The sequence below is a fragment of the Marmota flaviventris genome, chromosome 3 (assembly GCF_047511675.1).
Source record: "Marmota flaviventris isolate mMarFla1 chromosome 3, mMarFla1.hap1, whole genome shotgun sequence".
Lineage (NCBI taxonomy): Eukaryota > Metazoa > Chordata > Mammalia > Rodentia > Sciuridae > Marmota > Marmota flaviventris.
Window position 1 is genome coordinate 108,660,543 of NC_092500.1, and position 27,514 is coordinate 108,688,056.

Consider the following 27,514-nt stretch of genomic DNA (forward strand, 5'->3'; position numbering starts at 1 on the left):
TTCTTTCTTTTATTTTTAATTTTTTCCTGAAATGATCTGTCATTACACTTTCAGCTGAATTAACATGTTTGATATTTATGTCCATCCTATGTTTCAAGCAAGGCAGGTACTACTATACTCTTCCACATAATATCAAACTCAAGACATGTAAAATATCAATGGACACACAGCTAGTGAACAGAACTGAGGAAACATAACTCAGTCATGTTTCTGAATTCAGGTTCCTTTTGTCAATGTGATGTAATCACATGTGTTAGAAATAAAGTGATTTCCTTTAATAGTGCTCTTCTATGCCTATCTGCAGTTATGGCTCTGCATGCACAGGAAGAAATTGTGAGGAGGGAATAAAAGGTAAGGAAAGCACATGAAAAGATAGTGGTTCAGAAACTTGGTCATATGCTTAGAATTTGGAAAATGTATTTAGAGATTCCAATAGAAACAAAAAGAGATAATGATTGCAGTTTCCTCTCAGATACATACGGTGTGCACATGTGGGCCAGTGGCATCAGGCAGAGGCTACTTGACATCTTGAGGCCTAAGGATGCTGTAATGTACAGATGAAAGTTTGGCATTCCTGAAATCCAGTCCTTTGTCATCTTATAGATATGTCTTTCCATTGTAAGATCTTCTATTCATAACACCTGCCCTACAAAGGAGAAAGATACCTTTTCCTCTTCAGGGAATTCACATATTAAAAAAAAAAAAACATTTTGAGCAAAGGTACCAAGCCTTTAACATAACTGTTACATCATTGACTTTCTCCCATGAAACCATGAAATTATTCAACTTAACTTCTGTTCATCTAGAGAACCTATCACACACAAAGGCTGTGCCCTTGAGAAGCTCTCTGTTGACATGGGTTGTACCAACTATGTTTTTCTCCTTTAAGACAGTTGATCCACGAGGGAAAGAGAATGGCATTGGAAACGGGTTTCACATGCTTCTTGTTTTCATTCTTTTTTGTTTTGTTTTGTTTTGTTTTAGAGAGAGAGAGAGAGAGAATTTTTTAATATTTATTTTTTAGTTTTTGGTGGACACAACATCTTTATTTTATTTTTATATGGTGTTGAGGATCGAACCCAGCACCCCGCGCCTGCCAGGCGAGCGCGTTACTGCTTGAGCCACATCCCCAGACCCCTTGTTTATTTTACTGTATTTGAATTTTCAAAATTATAACCTTCGTTGAAAAGATTTGGGAGGAATTCATAGATTGAGGAAGGGTATATTTAATAAATAAAGACTAACATGAGGTTGTTAGAAACTCTATCTTAGTAAAGTTTTCCTTTAGAAGTACTTAAGGAGAGGACTGATGAAGTGTTTACAAAGATAATAGATAGTCATAACGTTTCCTCTTGTGGAACACTTCAGAAATAATCTCACATTGTGCCACAAAGGCCAGCACACCAGGATTTACATATCCAAACGACTCCATCAGGTTTTCTGATTATCAAAGTCAAGATGAGGCCCAAGCTTCACAGGTGATTCTAGTGAGGGTGATCAGTGTGACCTGCACTGGAATAGACCACCCTAGACTTATAGCTTCTTTCAATGAATTTTACTTTACATTTTCTATTGTCAGGTGTTGGTCACAGGTTTGGTGATGCTATAAGAAACAAGTCAATGTGGTGTACATCTCCTAAGCAAAATGGAATCTGTTTGGAATTTATTAGTGTTGATTTCATGTTGGACAGGTGATCCAAGAGGAAGTGTCAACTCATGCTTGTGTCTGCTCCTGACTGAATAAATGTATGTTATTCTCTATTTGCCGAATATGGCATTTGGCCTACTCGAGTGGTGCTAAAATGGATAAGGATGAATAGAGCAGACAGTTCTGTCAACTGTACTTTAAGCTCTCTAAATCGTTTCTACAAATTTCCACCTACAATGGACAAGGTCAAAGCACTGAGAAGGTGCCACCTCATTAAGACTGAAATGCACCTGGCTCCAAGCCTCACTCAACATCCCTGATACTAAAATTAGTTCTGTGGACACTCAAGTACTCCATCTTTCCATCTCGCATTTGGTTCCATTAAGCACAGAGGACAGTTAATAAAGGAAGAAAAATTAGTCTAACTAAATTAATAGAACTCTGGTACAGGGAGGGTGAGCATTCCCATTCAGGGTATATATGAAAGAACAATGAGACTTTTATTGCTCATAAGCTGAATGCCTGCATTTTTACTGAATTCTTTCGTAGGCCTCAGGTGAAGTGTACCCAAGAGGGAGGAAGTTCAGAATGTGTTTCTGCTTTAGTTCTTTCAACAAGAGAGAAGTGCTACACACACCTCAACAAAAGAAAACAAATACATGCCCAGATCAATCACATGAACAGAACCAAGATAACTAACGAGCCATAAAATGATATTAGAGATCATTATGTGATGTCTTTCTCTGTAGCAATCTATTGTCAGGCAATTGAATTGTTTGGAAGGCCCAAAGAAAATATACAGTGCTCCCCAAATACATTTTTATCAGAAAAACAGGTTTATCTTCATCTTACTTATAAAAAGAGTAAACCAAATTTAGGCTTGGAAGACACATAGAAATTATTTAGTTCAACACTTTCTCTGAAGAGATCAGAGGCCAATGAGATTTGGAGACTCACCCAGGTGACCTGCTAGTTCCTTACAGAGCACTGATCACACACATAGGTCTTCTAGAAGCAACAACACTACTATTTTTGCTGAGTTGCACAGCTGCTGGTCACATTAGCTGGAATCCTCTGTTATTCCCCTTGAATATAAAAATAATATATTTTCTAGACTGAATTACTATACTTCAGTAGGCATAAGAATCACCTAGGCCTTTCTGAACTAACCCAAAGGAGAGAGTCTATTTGGTACTGGTCTGGATTCTCATTGTAACTTAAAGGGGAAATTTCAGAATGTCCACAGCATTGCACATGCTGCAAATAAAGGAGAAAGATGGCTTCAAATTCCATGCCGCAGAATCCTATTTGGGTAGCACCAAACTTAATTTTCAAATGGGACAGTATCTACAAAAGGAAAAGTGGTGGTATCTAGATCATAAATTTGAGGAGGACCCAGGACAAGCTCCTGCCTGAGGCTTGTACCATTGCAGCCTTGGAAAACCTTGCTGAAATCAGTGTCCTATCCCCCAGGAATCCTGGATATGAGGCTATGCTGAAGTTTGCTATGGCCACCAAAGTCACTTCTGTTGCCAGACACTTTAGTCCTTGGACCACACTAACCAGATCCAGGTAAACTTCCAGAAGCTATGTCTTGTAGTTGAACCCAGGGCTGACCACCAGCTTCTCACAGAGGTGTCTCATGTTAACTTACTACCATTGCTCTGTGGAATACAGACCCTCCTCTGTATTACATGGGTATTGCCATCCTGTGCAACAAGAAGAGGCCTTGCTCAGTAAGTCTGGTGTAGTAAATGTTGATCCAGAAACTTCCGAACATGCACAGTGTTAGCAGGTGATATTACTCCTCAGTACTTGTCTTCTCAAATGAAAGATTTTAGTCAACAGACTTAGAATAAGTAAAAAATGTTTATTTAGTGAAGTGGAAGTATGCCCCAGGTTATGTGAAGCAGGCTGCTCCAAAAGCAGACATGCCCTGGGGTTTTTATATATTTTCCAAATATAAAGACTTGCTAGTTTGGTAACCTCCCTCCATGCATATTATGTATTTAGGGCAGGTACTCTAGCTTCCCACCATGGGTTAATGCCTGCACAGTTTTCCCTGTTAAGAAATTCCCATCAATACCTAATCAAAAACTCCAGGTGTGGTTTAAAGTCTTATGTAAATGATGTTCCAGTGAACCATGGTTTCCCAAATGGCAGTGTCTCAGTGCTCTGCACATGCTCCAAACTTGGGAAGTCCTTTAAACTGTTTATACCCAGTTCTTTAGTTTAAGAAAGTAGATGAGGAAGACAAGAAAAAGAAAGTAATAGCTGACTATAAAGGAAGAGGGCCTATAGATGGGGTTTCTGTTGCCTGAGGTGGAGTGATTTTCCATTGTTCAACATGGAATGAGCCTTAGTTTCCCTGTTCCATCCTCTTGCTCATATCTACCTATCTACTTACCTAGTCTAACGTGCAATGCCCCATGGGAGCTCATGCCTGACCTCTACTTCTGCAGAGATTCTGAGGAAACTGAAAAAAGAAGAGCAGCAGCACCTGAGAAAGCTGCAACCCAGAAGGAAGTTGAGGGTGATTACTCCAAATCCTGAGCTCAGCGGTTAGCCTGAGGGCTCAAAGAGGTCTGAAGGTGGGCAGGTCCTGTCGGTGGCTGTCTAGCAGGTCCACTGAAGCCTGGAACCCCCAACGTGCCAGGGAAGACTGGTTTGCAGCCCCCACTGCTCAGCTAATGAATGGGTAGAAACAACCACTAAGTGATTCTAAGCTATAGGATCTTAAGTAAAATTGGTGGAAAATAAGAAGTTTCTAAATAGAGAGAGGAAAAAGAATAACTAGTGTATTTATTAAAAAATTTAGAATCTTGAAACTCATTCCCAGATATTTTGATTTTGAAGGTGCTGACAAAAGAAAGAGGAGGAGGAGGAGGAGGAGGAGGAGGAGGAGGAGGAGGAAGAGGAGGAGGAGGAGGAACAGAAGGAAGGGAGGGAGGAACAGGGAACCAAGGGGCAGGGAGAAAAAAAAAAAGAAAAGGAAAAGAAAGCTGGTTTGAAAAATCATCTTTTAAAGGAGCATAATACTAATGTTTTTTTTTTTTCTCTCTCTCTTTATATAATTATAGAATTCAGGCAGAGAGATTCACATACTGAATTTATCATCTTTTAATATTTGATAAAACAAATCTTTGTAAGCAAACCCAGCACAAAGCCAACATAAAAAAAGGGGGCAAACAAAAGCAAGAAAAAGCCCAGGGTTGTCCCTTATTGGGCATCAGGTAGTGGGGTTTTTTGCCTTTGGGTATCAGCATGGGTCCCTGTTCCTAAATTGATATGAACAGAGAAACCACCCTGAAATGATTAAGTGTCTTTGCATATTCCATTGGCTCATGATTTCATGTGCATGGGACTCCTTTCAAGTGCCATTTGCACAGGCCCAATCAGATTTGTGGAAAGGAGTTTCCTCCTCTTCCCAGAAGATGGTTTACAATCACCAATAGTGACAATGGACCAAGGTCCTGCTTGTGACAATCAGCAAGGTTGGCTACATCATCTGGCTAGTGGTTGTTGGAATGTCATTTTCCAGGAGTAAAGAGTTCCCTGTGGTGCCAAGTAGATCTGGTGTAGAAAAAAGTACAGAAGAGACTGCAGCTAGTTGTTGGAAGGGCATAATATATGGTAATCTCTTGGATACTCTGTTACTCAGCATAAAAAAAAAATGACCTTGTTAGAGGCTGGGGTTGTGGCTCAGTGGTAGAACACTTGCCTAGCATGTGTGAGGCACTGGGCTTGATTCTCAGCATCACATAAAAAATAAACAAATAAAATGAAGGCATTGTGCCCGTATATAACTAATAAAAATATTTTTAAAAATTGTTTTAAATGACCTTGTTGGATTGAAGATACATGTACAGAAAAAAAGTGCTGGTATAAATATGTACTCCAGTCACAGTGGGGAAGAAACCTCAGCTTCCACCTATTAAGTTTTCTCAGGATCAGCATGCAAGCCTCAGGCTAACTCTGCTGCAGGAGAAAGTCTGGCCAGTGGGGCAGCTCTCAGACCTGCCAGGACCATTGATCAGTCACCCCTGCCTGCCCACCTGCCTTGAGGCAACCATCGTCACTTTGTTATGTTGTTTCTCCTCCTTCTCTTGTTCTCCAAAGTCACAGGAGAAAAGTGGCATACAACTATTTCATAATATAGGGGAAGTGCATCCTCAGCTGATTTGTAAAGGAAACTACATGAAGATAACAAACCCAGGTCCTATAATATAAGGCACATAGCCACCCAACTTGAGGGCTTTATTTTTTGTCACCACAGTGATAGCCTCTGAGCTCAGGTCTTCTACCAAATGTAGCTGCTCTTAAACTCTGAGCTTATTTTTATGTAACTTTTCTTACCCTCTAAACTCATGGGATGTGATGTAGCTTTTCTTACTCTCTAAACCTCATGGGATGTTTTCTGATTTTGCCAGAGTGAGTCAACCGGAAAACTGCCCCTTTTCCTCATTTTTTGCTCCAGAGCTTCCTAAATCAATGTGATGAAACAGTGGGGACAAAACTGGAGTGAGGAAAAAGCCATCCCACGTCTGTCCCAGTTTGACGTTAGCCACATCATCTTAGATTCCTGTTTTAGTCAGCTTTTTCACTGTCATGACCAAGAAGGCCTGACAAGAACAATTATAGGAGGAAGAGTTTATCTGGGGCTCATGGTTTCAGAGGTTTCAATCCATAGATGGCTGACTCCATTCCTTGGTACATGAGATGAGGCCGAACATCACGGTGGAAGTGTGTGGCAGAGGAAAGGAGCTGGGGTCAGGGAACCAGGGAGCAGGGAGAGAGCTCTGTTCAACAGGACCTACCTCTTCCACCCACACACTATCTGCCTACAGTTACCACTCAGTTGTCAGCAGGTCGATGCGTTGATTAGGCTAAGATCCTCAGTAAAAGGGAATAAAATCATGGCATTTGCAGGTGAATGGATGGAGAGGAGAATATAATGCTAAGTGAAGTTAGCCAATTCCAAAAAAACCCAATGCCAAATGTTTTCTCTGATTTAAGGATGTTGATTCAGAACATGATGGTGGGGGTGCAGACAGGAGAGGAATAGATGAACTCTAGATAGGGCAAAGGGAAGGGAGGGGGAGGGAGCCTGCGTGGGGGTAGGAAAGACAGCGGAATGAGATGGACATCATTACCCTAAGTACATATATAAAGACATGGATGGTGTGACTCTGTGTACAACTAGAGATAAGAAAAATTGTGCTCCACATGTGTAGTATGAATCATAATGCATCCTGCTCTCATATATAACAAATTAAAATTTTAAAAAATGACCAATAAAAATCGACTGGTAATCCATTTAAAAATTCTCATAACTCAATCATTTCATCTCTAGACTTTCTTACATTGCTTCACACGTGAGCTTTTGGGGGATACCTAATATCTAAGCCATAACAGTATCTATTGCACCTCTGACCTGCTAGAATATTGTGGGATTCAACCACCTGTCTTGGAGTATTAGAGAAGTTCTCATCATAAAAATCCATATACCACCATATACCACCCTTAAAAACAACGGCTTAAGGATTGCAGATGGCATTTGGCATCACTACTGGGGTTTTATAGATAGTTTCCTGAGAAATGTTCTATGCTCCAAGTCATTTGAGCCTGTCCCTGAGCTTTGTATATAGTGTCTTCAGATCCACTGGTGCAACAGGAGAGAAGAGTGGAGGCAGCATCTCTGGGGAGCCTGAAGCAGCATAGATGGCTTCTACAGAACCTGTATCAGGTCCTCACAGACAGGAGGAAATAAGTTCAGAACCACTTTTCCTTCTCCTCCTTTCTCTGAAATGAAATGAAGGCCTCAACGCCTTCAATGGCCCTCAGCACTCAGAGCCTCTACCTTCATTTCCCAGGCACAGACAATGCTGGGTGGTTTTTGGAACGTGCACACATCTGTCCTGTTGCACTGTAAAATCTGAGGGGACACCCCAATGAGGTGTCTGGGGAGGGGCAGAACCACAGTAGAGTCCTCAGCATATCACGGGGTCTGGCAAGGGGCAGCTGCCTACACTGTCTCACACATCAGCCTTCCAACTCCAGTGGGCTTCCACCTCTTTTTCTACCACCTGCAGGAGTCACAGTTCTTTCCTCCCAAATGTTTAAAAATGTCCTGAGCTCTCTCTCTGCCTCCAACTCACACTGCATATTGTGTTTGGAGCCCAGCTGAGGTTGCAGTAGGCCCCGCCCACCTCTGGAACACACATCCAGGGCTGCCTTTTGAGACACAGCTTGAGTGAACCCCAGCACAGTCTGGAGGGCAATTTCATCATGAAACCCATGATGTTAGTGACAGCAATAACACCAACATCCCTGAGCTTATCCCACCAAACGGCTTCTTAGCCTTTGGTCTTAAGTGTTGCCATAATGATGTTCACACCACAGTTTCATTTCCCATTGTTCTCTTTGTGTGGGGTATCACTATGGGGTTTGAAGACAACCTCTGGAAAAAATCTCTCACAGCCTTTCCCATATTAATATCCTGGAAGATGTTATTGACGGCATGGAGCGCATGAAGCTCTCTGCACTGTTTGTTTCTCAGAGCAGATTTGAGGGGGTGCTGCTTGGGGCAATTCCAAGGATTCTGACGTGGCTCCTTTCCATGGCATGCAACGCACGTTTTTCATTTTAGTTTACGGATGGGGTTGAAAACACCCACTCTTCCCGCCTGAGGAAGATGTAAACGGCTCAGTGTTTTCAATATTCGAGGTCTACCATTGTCTCTGATGTGCACGATTTATACTTTGTTACTGGAAGTAAAGGTTGAAATCTAAAGAAGGAAAAAAAAATCCATCTTCACTCTTTTCTCAATAGAAAAAAAAATAGCTTTTGGATTCATTTATTTTGCCACCACTGTCCAAGTGCATAATTTTTTTAAAAAAATCATATAAAATGGAACAACTTGTTGCCTTTTCTGCATCCTCACCTCCCACCCACCTCCAAAAAGACAAGATTCCTTTGCTGTGTTTTCCTTTCTCCAAACACCAGCCAGGCTTCAATATAGAAAGACCTAATAAAATCCTTCCTATCACTCTGTTGGATCCATTTCTTTCGAAACACGGCACCACTGATTCAGGAGACAAGACCTAAGTTGTGGTTAAAATGCACAGTTAAGCAGCTGGTGAGGACTGGCCAATGTGGGATCACCGTCACGTGGAATTAGGGGGCAGCCCTCCATCCCCTCAATGCAGTGGCAAGGCGGGCGCCACTCCTGGATAATCACACTGCTGGGCACCAACTCTGTGCCACAAGCTACCACCTTTGTGCTTCAGGCTACCACATCTGTGCTGCACAGGCCACCACCTGGTCTGAGCTAGGCATGAAAATCTATTTTTAACAACCCATAAATGATTCTAATTCAATTAGACCATGGAACCCTCTTTGAGAACTACTATTCTACATGATTGATTATAACATTGATGAGCAAGAGGAAAAGCAATAAGATTCTCTTTTCCATTTTGTGAAAGGCAATTAAGGAGCATCTCCCTGGTTTTACCTTACTGCCTGAATAAAAGTAATTTTTTTAATCTTCTCAGTGAAACCTATAATTAGAAAGATTTCAAAGGACGTCTAGTCCTATCTCTGCTTCCTTCCAGATTCTATGCCATTGACTCATGCCTAATTTTCTTCAGGACCACATTCTGATGCTAAAATGAGCTTTAGGTGCAATCAAAATATAAATGCACCTGAAGCCACAATTTCAATTTATCACTCTGTATTTCACTTCTTGAGTTAATTCAGTTTTGCATACAAACAATAAGTCCAAGGATCTGTAGCAGAATCTTCGAGGAGTAGAAGACATTAAAATAGTGCTATGCATATCTTCAAGAAGTAGGGGAGGTAAGACATCACTATGTTGTATGACATTTAACACTCCTTTTTATTTTGGGGTAAATTGACAGAAAAAAAAGTATGTGTTTATTATACAGAACAGATGATTTGAAATATACAGACATTGAGGAATGGGTAAATCTAGCTAATTAATAAATGCATTCCCTCACATAGTTTTCATTTTTGTGGCAAGAGCACTTACCATCCACTCTCTTTGCATTAAGCACTCTTATCTTTTTGATGAGGTAGTAACACTACAAATATGTGAAAATCCAGAGTGGGAAAAATATTTCCAGTTCAGGGAAGTCATGCAAAGCTTATTACAGCGATAGTCTCTGAGCTGAGAATTGAAGAACAAGTCAGAAAGGGCAAAGGGTAAGTAAGCATCATTTATTGAATGTCTACAATGTGTCAGGCAGCTTCTTTGCATAGCAGAGAAAGGGGAACAAAGACAGCAACAATATACCCCTGGGAAGAAAGGATGGATCTTTAGTTAGTTGTAGTCCTTAATTGATGGGCAATTTATATACAGTAGAAATACTCCACCTGTGCATGTCCAGGATAAGGTAGGAAAATGCTGTCAGGAATAACAGTGGATAATTTGAGATGGAAAATCAGAGTGTTCTACTGAGCACACCTCTCCAGGTTACCTTATTTTTTTCATTGTCTTTGAGTTCTTTTACAACTTAATAAATTACACAGTCCATTCAAAGAATTGTATCCAAGAGACATAGACTTTCTTAGTGCCCTGAAAATATTGACCAATTTCACCAATTTCAGATGGATATGATTCTTGGACTTTGCCTTTGAGCTGGCTGTACCATCTTACTGATCACTTCATTAAATTTATTAAATAAAATATTTGTCATGTATCAATTTTTATTCATTTATTTCTATACTTATGATTTTACCTTTTTAAAAAATGTGTTCTTTAATTTATGGATTACAATTATATATAATAGTGGAATTCACTGTTACGTATTCAGACATGCACATAATGTGATTTGGTTAGTTTCATTCCTCAGTTTCTCCCCCTTTTCTCCTTTTCTCCTTCCCTGTGGTATATTGATCTCCCTCCTATTTTCATGAGATTTCCTCATTTTATTCCTTTTCTTCTCTGATTTCCACATATGTGGGGGAAAAATATCATCCTTGACTTTCTAAGTCTGGCTTATTTCACTTAACATAATTGTCACAAGTTCTAACCGTTTTCCTGCAAATGACATAATTTCGTTCTCCCTTGTGAAAAAAAATAAAACTCCATTTTGTATATAAATCACATTTTCTTTATCTCTTCTTCTTTTGACAGATATCTACATTGATTCATAACTTAGCTATTGTGAATTGTACTATAAACATGGGTATGTATGTATGGGTAGAGTACACTGGATTTAATTATTTTGAATGAATATTGAGGAATGACATATTTGGGTCATATGATGCATACATTTCTTATTTTCATAGTGGTTGTACTAATTTACAATCTCAAAATCTGTGTATAAGTGTTCCTTTTCTCTCATATCCTCAGGAGCATTTATTAAATGTATTTTTGATGATTGCCATTCTAACTCTAGTGAGAAGAAATAGGGTAGTTTTCATTTGCACGTCCCTAATTCTTAAAGATGTTGAACATTTTTTTTTTTTTTTTTGCAAATTTTTGGCCACTTGTATTTCTCTTTTGAGAAGTGTCTATTTAGTTCATTTACACATTTATTGATTGGGTTGTTTGTTCTTCCATGGTTACTTTTTGTTTGTTTTTTTATATCTGGCTATTAATTTTCTGACAGAAGAGTAGCTAGCAAAGATTTTCTCCCATTCTATAGGTTTTCTCTTCACAGTCTTGTTTCCTTTCCTGCACAGATTTTTTTTTTTAATTTGATGCATCCTGTGGTGTAATTATTGGTATTATTTCCTGAGCTTTAGAAGTTCTACTGAAGAAGACATTGCCTGCACCTATATGCTGGAGTGTTGACCCTATGTTTTCTTCTAGTTGTTGTAGTTTCTGGTCTAATTACTAGGTCTGTGATTCATTTTTAGTTGGCTTTTGTGCAGGGAGAAGAGAGATATGGTTTTTTTTTTCTTCTATGTATGAATATCTAGTTTTACCAGAACCACTTGTTTAAAACAAGGTTGTCTTTTCTCTAATGAAGGTTTTAGCACTTTTTTTGAGGTTGCGGGGAGGTGGTGATACCAGGGATTGAACTTGGGGGCACTTGGCAACTGAACCACATCCCCAGCCCTATTTTGTATTCTATTTAGAGACAGGGTCTCACCAAGCTACTTAGTGCCTCATTGTTGTTAAGGCTGGCTTTGAACTCGAGATCCTCCTGTCTCAGCCTCCCAAGCCACTGGTAGTACAGACATGCATCGCCGTGCCAGATTGGCTTTGGCACTTTTGTCAAAGATCAGATAACCATATCTTTTTGAATTTGTTTGTGTTACCTTCTATTGTTTATGTGTCTGTTTTTATCCTGGTACCATACTGGGTTTTTTGTTTGTTTGTTTGTTTGTTTTACAGCTCGTATTATAATTTGAAATTGTGTGTTGTAATGCTTAGCTTTTTTTTTTTTCTTAGAATCAATTTGACTGTTCTGGGTCTTTCATTCTTCTATATACATTTTAGGACTGTATTTTTCTAGTTCTGTGAAGAGTATCACTGGTATTTTGTTGGGGACTGCATTGAATCTGTAGATCACTTTTGGTATTATGATCATCTAATATATTAATGCCTGAACTCTCCATAAGCATGGGAGTTTTAAATCTTCTGTTGTCTTCTTCAATTTCCTTCCTCAGTGTTCTATGATTTTCATTGTATGGCTCTAGTACCCCCTTGGTTAGATTTATTCCTAGGTATTTAATTACATTGAGGCTATTGTGAATGTGATGGTTATTGTTTCCCTAATTTATTATTCAGCAGATTCATTACTGTTGTATAGAAAAGCTATTGATTTTTGTATGATGATTCTGTAAACTGCTATTTTGCTGAATTTATTAGCACTAGAAGTTTTCTGTTGAAGCTTTTTGAATCTTCTTAGTATAAGATCACATCATCTGCAAACAGTAATAGTTTAAATTATTTCCTTCCCATTAAGGAAATAATTATGTCCTTCCCCTTATGTCCTTCTCATGCGTAATTGTTCTGGTTCAAATTTCAAGTAGCACACTTAATAGGAGCAGTAAATATTAACAAACCTTCTCTTTTTCTGAATTTTAGAGAAAATGCTATCAATTCTCCCCATTTACTTATTTAGCTTTGTGTTTTCATGTGAAGCCTTTATGATGTTGAGATTAGTTCATTTTATCCCTAGTTTCCTCAGTGGTTTTTTCCTTTATTTTTTTATTTGTTCTAATGAGTTATACATGACAGTAGAATACACTATGATACATCATACATATATGTAGTATAATTTCTCATTTCTCTGGTTGTACATGATGTGGAATCCCACCAGTCATGTAGTCATGTATGTACATAGGGTAATAATGTCTGATTCATTCTACTATCCTTCCTACCACTATATCCCCTCCCCTCCCTTCACTACCTCATCCTAATATAAAGTACCTTTGTTCTTCTCTAGTACCCCGGTTATTGTGAATTAGCATCTGCATATCAGAGAAAACATTCGGCCTTTGGTTCTTTGGGATTAAATTGCTTCTCTTAGCATGATATTCTCCAGCTCCATTCATTTACCTGCAAATGCCATCATTTCATTCTTTTTAAAGACTGAGTAATATTCCATTGTGTATGTGTATATACACTCACATTTTCTTTATCCATTTAGCTATTGAAGGACATTTAGTTTGCGTTCATAGTTTAGCTACTATGAGTTGAGCTGCTAGAAACATTGATGTGGCTATGTCAGAGCAATACACTATTTTTTAAGTCCTATGGAGTGGGATAGCTGGGTCAAATGGCAGTTCCATTCCTAGTTTTCTGAGGAATCTCCATACTGCTTTTCATAATAATTGTACCAATTTGCAGTCCCAAGAGCAATGTATAAATGTACCCTTTTCCCCATTCTACCCAACATTTATTGTTGTTTGTATTCTTGATAATTGCCATTCTGACTGAAGTGAGATGAATTCTTAGTTTTGATTTGCATTTCTCTAATTGCTAGAGATGAAGAACATTTTTTTCATATATTTGTTGATTGATTGTATATCTTCTTCTGTTCAGTTCCTTAGCCCATTTATTGATTGGATTATTTGTTTGGGGGGGTTGAGCTATTAGGGTTCTTTATATCTCTCACACGCTGCATGAAACTCAACTGAAAGTGGATCAAGGACTTAGGCACTGGAACACCTTGAGCCTAATAGAAGAAAATGTAGGCCCAAGTCTTTACCATGCCAGTGTAGGACCTGACTTCCTTAAAAAGACTTCTAAAGCACAACAAGTAAAATCAGGAATAAATAAATGAGATGGACTCAAACTAAAAGGCTTCTTCTCAGCAAAGGAACCAATCAATAACATGAAGAGAGAGCCTAGAGAATGGGAAAAAATCTTTACCACATGCACATCAGAGCATTAATTTTCAGTGTTTTTATTATGAATGCATGCTGGATTTTGTCAAATGCTTTCTCTTCATCTATTGAGATAGCTATGTGATTTGTTTTCCTTAATTCTATTTGTGTAGTGAATTATATGTATTGATTTGTGTATGTTGAACTCTACCTGTATACCTGGAATGAAGCCAAAGTGATCATTATGTACAATCTTTTCAGTGTGTTGTTGATAATGATTTGTGAATATTTTATTTATTAAGGAATTTGTTTATCAGGCTTATTGATCTTTAGTTTTCTTTCTTTCTCTGAAGTTTTTAAAAAATTGTTTAATTTGTCCTTTTTAGACACATGTGACAGAGAGTATATTTTGAAATACTATGCATACATGGAGTGTAACTTATTCTGATTAGGATCCCATTCTTGTGCTATACATGATATGGAGTTTCACAGGTGGTGGATTCATATGTGAACATAGGAAAGTTCTGCTCGATTCATTCCACTGTCTTTCCTATTCCCACCCACTCCCTTCCCCTCATTCCCCTTTGTCTAATCCACTGAACTTCTATTCTTCCCTCCTGGCTTTATTGTATATCAGCATAATGTGTCCTTGTCCATTTAGAAATCAGAATGTCATGGCTTCACACAATGGATTTGGAAGTGCCACCCACTTTCTATTTCATAGAATAATTTGAGGTCCACTGGCATTGATTTTTCTTGAAAGGTGAGTAGAATTCAGCTGACAGTGCATCAAGCCCTGGGCTTTACTTTGTTGGAAGGCTTATCATCATACTGCTTCAACCTCATTTCTTATTATTGCTCTGTTAAACTTTTCTATATCCTCTTGGATCATTTTTGGTTGATCAGATGTGTCTAGAAATTTATTCATTTCTTCTACGTTTTTCAATTTGTTGGAGTGTAAGTTTTCAAAATAGTCCCTAATTATCCTCTGGATTTCAATGATGTTTGTGGTGATATCTCTTTTTTCATCTTTAAATTAATTAATGTCTTCTCCATCTTTCTCTTGCATAGTTTGGCTAAGGATTTATCAAATGTTTTATCTTCACAAAGAACAAACTCTTCATTATATTAATTCTTTGTGTTACTCTTTGTATTGTTTTTTCAATTCTCTATTTCATTTATTTCATCTCTGACTTAATTATTTCCTCTTTTCTACTGGTTTGCAATTGGTTTGTTCTTGATTTTTGAAGACATTGAGGTACATAATCATGCTGTTAATTTGGTATCTAATTTTTTTAAATATAGGCACTCATAGCTATAAATATTTCCCTTAGAAACATCTTGACAATACCCCAGTGATTTTGGTATTGTGCATCTCTATTCTCATTTGATTCCAAGAATTTTTTAAATTGTCCCCTGATTTCTTCTACAACCAATTCATCATTCAAAATAACATTGTTCAATCTTTCTCTCTCTCTCTCTCTCTCTCTCTCTCTCTCTCTATATATATATATATATATATATATATATATATGGTCTGTATTTTTTCTTTCTGTTGATTTCAGATTTTATTATTTTATAATGGATTATGATCTGATAAGATGCAGGATATGATATTATATGATTTTATTTTGTATTTGTTAATATTTGCTTTGTGGATAAAATATGCTCTATTTTGGAGAAAGTTATAGAACAGATGAGAAGAAAGTTTATTCATCTGTTTGAGGATGAAATACTCTGCAAATTTCTGTTAAACCTATTAAACCTATTTGATTTATAATATTTCTAAGGTTTCAAGTGTTTTTGATGATTTTATAACTAAGTTGCCTATATATTGGTAAGAGATATGTGTTAAAAATCACTCTATATCATTGTATTAAAAACATGTATGAGTATCTGTTTTATGTAATTAGGTATATCAACATTTGGATCATAAATATTTACTATCATATATATTCTTGTTGGATTGTTCTCTTTATCAATATGAGATAACCTTCTATATCTGTTCTGATTAATTTTGGCTTGAAGTCTTCTTTGTCAGGAATATCTACTTCTGCTTCCTTTTGGGCTCCATTTGCATGAAAAATCATCTTGCACCCTTTCTCTTTCAGCCTGTGACTGTCTTTATTTGTAAGATGAATCTCTTGAAACCAACACACAATTGGGCTTACTTTTTAATCGATTCTGCCAGTGTATATATTTTAAATGGGAACCATTTACATTCAGTGGCATTACAGAGATGTGTTTATTATGTCCTGTCATTTGGATTCATTTTCATTGTTTATTTTGCACGGAAGTATATATCAGATGTCAACCGTGACCTCCTCAATACTAAGAACTGCAACAACATGAATGGTGGGAATAGAACTTATGTAAATTAAATGTTAAAAATACAGTTCATTAAGAGAGAAGAGAAAGGGGTAGGAAGGCAAAAAAAAAAACTTTAAAATATTCAAAGGGTGAAAAGAGAGAAATCAGAAGAGATATAGCAAAAGAATACTATAAAGAAGGAGAAAAAAATATATAAAAGAAATTGGAGGGGTGAACTATTAGAGGGAGAAGAAGAGAAAGAGTAAAAACTAAACAATAACAAACCAAATTTTTTTTTAAAACTAGTCCTAATAAAATAAAACAAAATAATAACAATAACAAAAGGATAATTAAAAATTATTTTAAAAGGAAACACATATATACATACATTTATTAACCAGTCGGCAATACAATGAGAACAACAACAACAACAAAATTCTTAATCAAAAATGAAAGATGGGCTGGGAATATAGCTCAGTTGGTAGAGTGCTTGCCTCACATGCACAAGTCCCAGGGTTTGAACCCCAGCACCACCGAAAGAAAGAAAGAAAAAGAAAATTGTCTCTGCTGATGTGGTCAAAACTCTGGACAAGGATGTATATTCATTGTCAGTGCCAGATTACCCTTCTTTTTGTTTCTTCTTAGGTTATGAACCCCTTAGAGAGAGAAAGGGTTGGGGTTATCAAACACTTCCTCCTTTTGTGTTGCTTGTGTTGCTGCAGTATCCGGGCACTGAAGCTGGCTGAAGTGGCATTCAACTCCCCTGATAACCAGGATTAGAATGCTATTTATTGGAGTCTTATCCAGAAAGATGATCAATGCACTCCCAAGGTGTGGCTGACACAAGAGTTCTAAATGTGAAGATGTGAAGTTCCTGTAGCTAGGGCTGTGCTCAGAACTTTGGAACTTCATCAGGTGGTATGTGCTCCAGAGAGATTAGGTCATCACACCACTAAGGCCAGGCAAATGCTAATCTCTTCTGGGGGTTTGTACCTCAGTCATCCGCTGAGAATTCTACATATAGGACAGGTTGACCAGGACCCTGGTATGGAGAGGGCCAGGCAGGTCTCATGAACTCCACTGCTCATGAGTATGACCTTACAGGACTCTGTCCCAGAATGTTATCATGGCCACATGTTTGGTTTCCCCACCTTCTTCAGCTGGACACTTGGACCACCAGACTCAAAGGATAGGGAGGGGCACTTCCTTCTGTATCTTAGTCTGAATCCCTCTGGATATAGTCTTCTCTGACTGTTTCAAATGCATTCTGTCAGATGCAACCTAAGCCACATGATAGGTACTGGCTGGGTCAGGGTGGCAATTTTTGCTGTGACCTCTCAGGTTCCTGTAGCAACAACTCCCATGTGACCTCTATGAGATGGCTCCCACATCAGCTCTTCACTCACAAGCACCATGTGTAGCTTTTGAATCAGCCAAGTTCAGATGGCCTTTCTCAAAAAAAAAAAAAAAGATATATTCTTTAACAAAACCAAAGAAAGTGGATCTGCATTATAAATTAAGATTTTAAAATTCCTCCATATAGACTTAATAAGAAAGGGAGTGGGAGAACAGAGTGGTAGGCAAAGCTGAGGCTGACAGTTAAACAGAATCAGGGTCAAAGCCAAGAAAGTCTGGGCCAAACATGAGAATTCCCAAATCCTGGAGATATGTGGAGGATGGTTACACTATTCAATGTGTGAAGAATAATAATATTTATTGATGTCAAATTTTAAAGGATGAGCTAATACTAACTGAATGCGGTAGTCATGTCCTAGGGCCTGACTTCCACGTATACTATATTTCACATCTTCCTTAATACAACCAGACAAGATAGGTCTTATTAGCTCTATCTGTACAAGAGGAAGCTGATGCTCAAGGAGTAAAAAAAGATTTGTTCATGTCCAAACAGCTAGAAAATGATAGCCCTGTACAGTGAGAACTCTAACTGGCTTGATCTGCCTTGAACGTCCCCACTCTTGCCACTATTTCATACCAGCTCCTAACATAGGTGAACTTGTGGAAATTGTACAAAGGGGAATATTTTGTTCTGCTTTGTTGAGATACTAAGGAAACTCAACCATGAACACTATCAAGAGGGCCACAGAGAAAACAGAGTACAGGTGCATTAAGCCTCAGCCAGTTGACCCTAGAGTGACACCAAGCAAAGGTACAAGGGTACATTCATGCACTTTGTGGGGTCTTTCAAGAAGAGGAAGAAATGGCTGATAAGAGCAGTGCTCAAGCTCTGGAGCTCCTTAAATACAAAGAGTTAAGTTCCCACACCTTACATCATGAATGATAATTTGGTACTAAAGAGAGACATATTAGACCTGTCATAGGCAAATTTTATAATAAAAAGGGCTGCATTTGCACAAGAATCAAAGTTCCACATTGTCAGTTTCAGCTTTTCTAGTCAAATTAACTTCTTCTCCAACAATACATTCTTCTGGGAGGAAATGAAGGAAGGGAGGGGAAAGGATATGTTCAGATGAAGGAAATATGCTACCAAATTCATTTGACTTTATTTGTTATGAGTTAGAAGAAAAACACTAAGACCAAAACACAGCTGCACATATTTGAGAATCCAAGCTCCTCTCAGTGTTTCTTTTGTACATTGCTGCCCCTTTTCTCTAGTTATCCCAGGCAGTGACATGGCTTAGGAATTGCCATTCTCCTCTGTCCCATAAGTAGCCTCCCTCCTACTTCCTCCTTTCCCCCAGAATATCCGCACAAATAGCAACTACCATACCCTTACAAAAACCTTCCTTGAGCACCTTGGCTCAGCCTAGTCTTGACATTCAGCTGTTCCCTCAGTACCCTCTCTTCAGTTGCTCTGACTCCATCTTTGCCCATCTTTATTTTCTGTCAAAGTGCTTGTCCCTTACTAAAAGTATGTTGCATTTTGATATGTCTTACTATTACTTAGCCCCCTCCACTCAGCCACAAATGTAGGTGCCATGAGAGCAAGGACACTGTCTGAATTGTTCATTGGTATTTTTTCCCCAGTATCTAGAATAATTTTCCAACTAATAGTTTCCCAAATATTTGTTGCATCATTACACAATATAATATATAAGGATATGGCTTGGAAAGGAAGAAGCCTCACATAAAGTGTTGACCTGTCTAAACTCAGAAACTAGAAAACAGAGAAAGATTTTATTGGGGGTCTGAGGGATTGTAATTTAAAAGACAGGGATTCGGGTACCTCTGAATCAGTGTTTCAAGGAAGGTTAAAAAAAAGTGATAGTTTATATGCTGAGAAGGAACAAGGACAAAGTGGCAGATAGAAGATAAAGAAAAGTATATACAAACAGAATGGAAATTTCCATAAAATCTCTAAAAAACAAGAGAACCAATAACTTCTTGGTATGCATGGGAAGCCCCTGGGTACAGAGGAAATGTTCATTTGTTCAAGTTATTCCACATGCCTAAAGCCAAAGGATGAAGGTGGTCAAATCCACAATCCAGGCAGCAACTAGAATCCTGCGTAAGTCCTGCTTTATAATGGCCTCTCAACTCCATTTTGAAAGGCTCCTTCAGTGTTTCTTTCAGGATAATTTTCCTTTTATTTTTTATAAGAGCTGTTGAAGCAGGTACCCCAACCCCAAAGACCCTACCACTACCAACAAAATTAAGCTTCTCTTGTCAGAAAGATTTTTACAAAGAGTATCAGCAGGATGTCTGCAGAGAACATTGTGGTTTGAAGATTTCTCTTTCTTGTAAAAGCCAGATTTGCATACAAAAGGTGTGTTAGAGTTAGGGTCTACAATCAAGCTTGTTCTGCAAAAAGATATTATCTCTGTTTTCTTGGTAAAACTTGTAAAACCTCTGTGTAGCCTAAAAAAATGGGACAAAGTAACCGTTATGTACCCACCCACTGACATGAAACCACCCAACTGAATATAAATTTTAAAGAATTTCCAGACTCAGAGTCCAGAGACTTTTAGGCATGAGCCCCTCTGGACTGCTGTAGCTTAAATAAACCTGCTTTCTGAAAATTCCTCGCATGTCCGGCCTCATCTGTCCTCCATCACTATCACCAATTTTTCTGTTTCTCTTCACTATATCTCCCTAGACTGAAACCGGTCTCAGATCTGCCACTAGAATGACATCATGCCACTCAACACTCCCCAAGCCCAGTTTACTTACCATGTTGTGAGTGAACATGCTACTACACATGAGTTGCTCTGCTTGTCAGCTACATTCTAAAACAAAGATTATTAAAATTTCCTGTACCAAATGTTTAATCAGGATATATAAACCCCAAATAACCTCATTTTTCAAGATAAACTTTCTGTGGATTCTCTCATTTCACCCTCACAACTCTGTCACATCATTACACTATTATGGGAATTCAGTATTTCTACAGTTCAAATAATTTGACCAACTTGACCCTATTAGTAAATGGCAAAGCTGTCTTCAATACAGATCTGCCTAACACAAAAGTCCAAATTCAAAACTCTTACACTATTGCTTCTTTTGCTAACTTATAGACTACCCTCATGAGAGAATAGAACACATTCTCAAAGCACCTTAATAATGCATGCCAAACACGATATTTTAAACATTTTGGTTATTACTAGCTACTTGTATGCTGTATAATGCAAGTAAGATGAGACTCTTCTAAGAACAATAATCACATTAGAATCTCTTATTCAAGAATTAAAAATGTCCATGAGACACTAAAAAATGAGTACCCTTTCTTAGTGTACAAGCATTAGGTATTAAAAACCTAATGGAACATCAGCTGCCTCACAAATGTGAAACAAGAGATTGGACTAATCACAGTCAGTTAATCACTTAAGGATATTTACTTCCTGAGAGTTAAAGATGGGCATTCATAAGCATTCTGAAAGAGTTATCCTATGAATAGGCTGCTAAAAATAAAAGTTCTACCTTCAAGAACTTAAAACTGATGTATCTGCCTGGCATTGGAAAATTATGCTCCATCCCAGCTAGGACACCTAGAGGACATTCACCTGTCACTTCTGTTCCAGAGGTGCCAAAGCTCTGACTGCCTCTGTGCTTGATGGAGGAACAGGGTGATGCCTAAGATAGCCACCAGCAAACATCTCAGCTCTGTTGTAATTCCTGGTTGTCTAAACACTCACAATGCGGCTCAGAAAAATCAGACAGAGTTCCTAGAATTTACAATAGTCAGACAATATGAGTTTCACAAACATTCTCTGACCGTAATTTCAGAGGCTAAAATCTGGAAATGCTATAATCTATTAGGAGATCTATAAACTAATGAAAAAATGTCTCTAGTCCTAATCTTCAAAAATTGAAATCTAAAAATCAAACTGTAAGGGCTAGGGTTGTGGCTCAGTGGTAGAGCATTTGCCTAGCACATGTGAGGCACTGGGTTCGATCCTCAGCACCACATAAAAATAAATAAATAAAATAAAGGTAATGTGTCCATCTTCAAAAATTAAAAATTAAAAAAAACAGACTGCTTACAACTTGTAATAAACAGAATGTTTTTTCTCACTACAAAAGAGCATACCTCCTTTTAAGCACTATCACAAAAGATTTTAAATGATTATAATAATTATAGCACTATAGCCTAGTAGTTAAAATAATATGCCTAAGATTTATAAAATAATTTGATGATATGCCATATGGATAACATAAAAGATAATTAATTTTCAAAATGACAGCCACCAAAAACTCTTCCTTTTAATATGGGAGAGAAAAGACATACTTCCCGATTATGATACAAGTTATTTCTATTTATACATTTCTTAAGAGGCTATAGAAAAAATAAGATCAAGATGTTATAAAGGCAGATCATGAAACATTGTATTTGCTAAAATCACTCATCAACTGAGAAATGAAACAATGAGAGGAGCCAAGAAAAATTTTAGGTTCTAAAGACTGAACTACAGAAGTGTTCACAATAGCCTCTACCAAGACTTTGATTCAATACTAAATATAAACTGAAAAAAAAGTCACTGTAAGCCCATAACTCTCACATTTCCCAACTACATAATGTTGCAGTATCAATAGGCCCTATGGGGGTTAACAGTATCTAATTTTGAGATATCCATAGGAGTTTAAAATATTTATGCAGTTTGTTTATTTTTCCTCCTTCTCAGATTAAAGACTTATAATGGCCAGAGACTGTGCCTTTTTAAGAGTAAATCCTGGTAAAGATTAATTATTTTTAACTGAGACAAAAAAAAAATCACAAAGAAGGTTTTTTTTTCCCTCCAGTTTCCTGTAGATAAAATGGAGATGATCTTCCAAATTACCCAGTGAGCATAGATGCTCCCATCTATATCACAAGACTTGATTTTTCTCTTGAGCTCTGGAACAAGATTTCCAACTATCTTCCATACATTTCTAAGTCTCAATTTTAGTAAAGCTAAACTCTTAATCTTCCTCTCCCTAAGCACTGCTTCTCTGCTGAGCCTTTCTATCCTGTTTAATAGTGCCATCACATGTGAAGCATATGCACAAATTTTGGAGTTATCAACAGCTGTCCTTCCTTCAATCCACCATACTCAGGCACTCAACAAAGTCTGATTATTTGATTTTTTTGCAACCTTTGCGCTATTAATTGTGCTCTTGGGTCTTGTTGCTTTTGTTTTAACCTACATCAATCCAATAAAACTCCTCATTAGTCTCACAAATTCTGAACTTTTGCTTCTCTTGACCATGAGGTTCCCATTCTTTATCAACCTATCAGGTTAATTCATTTCCCTCCTCAACAACTATATAACTTCCTCAATGTGTCCAAAATTAAAACCCAAATTTATTATGTATTTTTAAAACACCCTCTTTCAAGTTATCATTCTATCCTTAGTGCTTTCTGTGTAGCACAGTGTGCCCTATGTCCAAACTAATTTCAAAATATACCCTTCATTTGTGTATTTCGATATTTTTTCTCCTGCTGCTCCCTCAATGCTCATGTATTTACTAAAATTTTCTCAGCCTCAAGACCCAATTCAAATGCCACAATGCCTTTGGATTGTCTAATGCCAAGTCAGAAAAAAATATTTGCTCTTCATTTGGATGCCTGCAGTTTATTTGCACATATGCTTAGCCCTTATTCCTTTCTCTTTCCATGCTATCTCAAAGGCAACATAAGGAATTTTAAAAGAGAATGCTAATGGCAGTGGAATAACATGGGTTATAAATGCAGCTCTGCCCCTTAGTAGCTCAGTGACCATGGGCAGCACCCTTAGTTTACACTGTCTTGACACCTCTTTTTATCATTTCTAAAATGAGAACAATAATAGCTACTCCATATAATTATTATGAGGATTAGAGAAATCATTATGCTTATAAATATCTGTAATAATACAAATAATAGGTGCCATAAAGAAATGTTCTCTCTAGGTGGTTTTCATTAAATAAACGCCTCTGATATTTTCCCTCTGGAGAAATCAAAAGCAGCAACTTAGAAAATCTGAGACAATAACTCAATAACAACAAAATTGTCTGAATTTTGCAAATGAATTGAATAAGTTCCATAGATTGTTTATCCTTCATTCATTCACAAGGACACATGAAGGATACAGAGGAGGGCATGCAGTGTTTCTCCTAGGAAGGCTGGAAGAATGATCACACTACATAATTATTTATGTGTCTCTTTATTTATCCCCACTCCTGTCCTCTAGATTGTAAGCTCCTTGAGGAGATGAACGCAGCCTTATCCATTCCGGGTAAACTTGATGCTGAATGGAGCATATTACAGAGTTAATAATAAGGTTGGCTTCGGTTAAATTAAATTTAACTGAATTGAAACTAATCAAACCTATGCTAATTAAATGTATGCATCAAAGAGAGGAAAATGTACTATTTAAGATTCACTTCCATCCCCCTCTGTTCTAGCCCTTGACTTCCTGCTCTTTGTTTACGTTAGCACAAGAAGCATCTCACAGCCTCCCTTTCCCGTTCTTCCATTAGCTTCCATCTGTTGCTTCTGCTGTGTTACATCCTTATTGTGGCTTCCCTAATTATTTCACTTTGGTACAACCCTCCCAGCTTTGTGATGGACATGTTATTTGTACAATCTGCAGAGTGTTTCATTACCAACGATGTGTACACTGGGAAAGGGGTGTGTTTATTATTCATATTTGTCATTATGCTGGAACTGCAATCACTTTTCTCATTTTGGCTCTTCTGTGCCTCCTCAATTTGTCTTCCTTTTGCTCATCTCTCTTCAGAAACAGTCTGATTCTAGTTATAATTGTTTGGATTTGTAGCAGATTGTCTGGGCTCTCTGATATTTGTATAACTTCACAAGAAAGGAAAAATATGCACTAAGACCCTCACAGCCAGTGGACGTTCAATTGTTCTCCTTTGCTCCCAACACCAGATAACAACAGGCACTTCCCCCAAACAAGTCCACAGTATGTTTGCTGACCTATTATTCATCTTCTGAAAGCAATCATTGATCTCATCCATCTGCTCTGTCAGTATCATTCCTTTCCTTCCCCCTGTGAAGTTAAGAAGATTGAAACCAAGGGTAATTGTAATCCTGTTATCAATAACAGCTCTTTCATACCATATTATAAGCAAAATATTATTTCTACACCTTGAAAGTTGGTTGCTAATAATAGGATTTTTTATCATTTCTTTAAAACTAGCATCTAAGAGCTATTCAAAAAGTCAAATAAGCATGAAATTTTCTGATTCCCAACCCTGGAAAATTCTGATTTGGTAGGTCTGGAATGGGACCAAGAATTGTTATTTTTAACAAATTCTCCATGTGATTCTAAAGCAGGTAGACTGCAGAAAATATATTCAGTAACATTGTTAAGAAATGTGATAAATATCTACCAGGTGTCAAAACAACTGCAAAATTTAGAGGAAAAATATATTCAGATGATAATCAGGGGATACGATGATGGGTAACATGATTGGATTTTTAACCATTTGTTAGATCATGAAGTCTAGAGTCACAGTCTAAATTTCAAGATGGTGTAAGTGAATGTGTAAGACAATTCTTGACTTTTGCATTCTGATGTTTCAACCATTGCCGGCAATAATCCTTAGCTTCAGTGTATCTATTGCCATGTAATAAAAATTAACCCAAAATTGGGTAGTTTAATATAAAAGTTATTATTTCATAGTTTTTGAAGGTCAGGAACTTAGGAAAACTTATGATGACAAACCATTCTGATTTGCCTGGAACTAAGGGGATTCTTGGAACACAAGATTTTCAGGGATAAAACCAGAAAAAATCCATATAAACCAGAATGAGCAGAATGAATTGATAACCTTGAGTTTTGCTGGGTAGTTTTGACCCAGGAGGTCTCAGGTTAAAAACAATACTTCAGTAGAGTCTACTGTCATCGATGGCTTCACTAAGGCAAGGGGATCTGCTTCCAAGATGGCCCAGGCACATGGGCATTGGCCAGATGCCTTAGTTCCTTGCTGGCTATTGACAGGAGACTTCAGTTTCTTGCCACCAGCCTTCTCCCAAGGCTGATCAAGTTTCCTCACAACATGGAAGTGAACTTCTTTCATATTGAGCAATACAAGAGGGGGATAGGGAAGAACGTTGCAATTCCTTTTTTTTATGACCTAGGCTCCAAAGTCATACATCAGCATTTCTGCTGTTGTTTACTTGTTGGAAGGCAACTTCTAAGTCTGTCCACAGGGGGAAAAAATAGACTCTACCTGTGGGAAGGAAGAGCCTCAAAGGATTTGTGGATCTATTTTATACTCCCATGATTTCCAATATTTTCCTCAAATTCAAACACTTCCTAGGAAATGGTTTAATAGCTATCCCTACCTGCTAAGCTGAAATAATTTCAAGTTAGAAAAAAAAAATCTCTTCCTGACTTTTCTTTTGGTAACTGCAATATAGCTGACCTTTCTGACTTTTGGAATTATGTTCTTGTTGCTTTAATAAAAGAGAATAAACCTTACTGCTATTTTACTGAAAGAAAGCTCATATTTCAAAGGTAAATGCCAATAAGTTTCCTCCATAGTTGAGGATAAGTTAGAAACTTGGCAAGTTCACAATCAACCAGATCAAAGTGGTCAGTGAAACCAGAAAATGGCAGTCTCAAATTTATTTTATCTTATTTTCATTTTTATTTCATTTTTTTTTCTGTTGAATCACAGCTGATCAGAGCCGAGAAGCCAAGCTAACAAATTTGTTATGTGACCTTCAGCAACTATATTTCCTGGGTACTTCATACACACATAAAATGAAGAAATTTGTCTAAAAGTTTTTTCTTCTAAGTTCTTTCTAGTTGTGATATTGTAAGATTATCTCAACTGAAAGGAAATTTATCTGACCTTAGGGATGGACCAAGCCCATTTCCCTTTGCTTGCTGACTTGTATTTACTCCACTGATGAGTTAATATAATACTCCTGTTTCTCCATAGGGTAATACAATGTCAGAGATATAATCCAGTATCTGATTATTTGCATGAATAATCAAAGCATGTGAATATAGTAACCTCTCTCTCTAAAAAAGCAGAAGTTTAAAAATAAAAATTCATAATAAGTGTGACAAGATACAAGTGCTAGAAATCTTCTCAGCTACCCAAATCATGGAGGCTATACAAAGATGCTCAATGTGAAGTCCCTTTTGTCCATCAGTCACTTTTCCATCCATGTGTTACAAACTGATGTGTCATGCATATCAATTCAACTCCTCGTTCAAATTCCTTCTGCATCATTCAAGAGTAATAATAATTACCTAATATCACTAATATCATTCAAGAGTAATAACCATTACCTAATAGCACTAACAGAGTCAATGCAATATTTATTTTATTTTATTTTTGTATTTTCTTCTTCCATATTGATTTCCTTCTCCCTTGTGTTTATAAAATCTAACTTATTTAATACTACCTATTACTGTTAGTTGGGTTTTTCCTTTAAAAATGCAATTATTTGTTCTCTCTAATAACAAAAAAAGCTTCTCATACATGAGATATTGATTAATAGTTCAAAATCATATTCTGAGAGCTGGATGCAGTGGCACACACCTATAAGCCCAGAGAGTTGGGAGGATAAGGCAGGAGGATCACAAGTTCAAAGTAGCCTCAGCAACTTAAGGAAGCCCTAAGCAACTTACTGAGACTCTACCTCAAAATAAAAATTGAAAAGGGATGGAGATTTAGGTCAGTGGTAAAAAACCTCTGTGTTCCATCCCTAATACCAAAAAAAAGTATCCTACAAAATTCAGATATTGTAACAGAAAATTATACCATTTTAGCAGCCCCACTTATGTCACAAATATCCAAATATTGTTTTATTCAATCTTTATGGCAAATCTG

At 37.4% G+C, this 27,514-nt stretch overlaps 2 pseudogenes; one reads left to right on the forward strand and one right to left on the reverse strand.

Annotated features, from left to right (window-relative positions):
• The first annotated feature begins 2,884 nt into the window (after positions 1-2,884).
• LOC114095850 (small ribosomal subunit protein uS2 pseudogene) lies at positions 2,885-3,447 on the forward strand (annotated as a pseudogene).
• A 4,236-nt stretch (positions 3,448-7,683) lies between these two features.
• Positions 7,684-8,292, reverse strand: LOC114095849 (josephin-1 pseudogene; annotated as a pseudogene).
• Between the last annotated feature and the right edge of the window lie 19,222 nt (positions 8,293-27,514).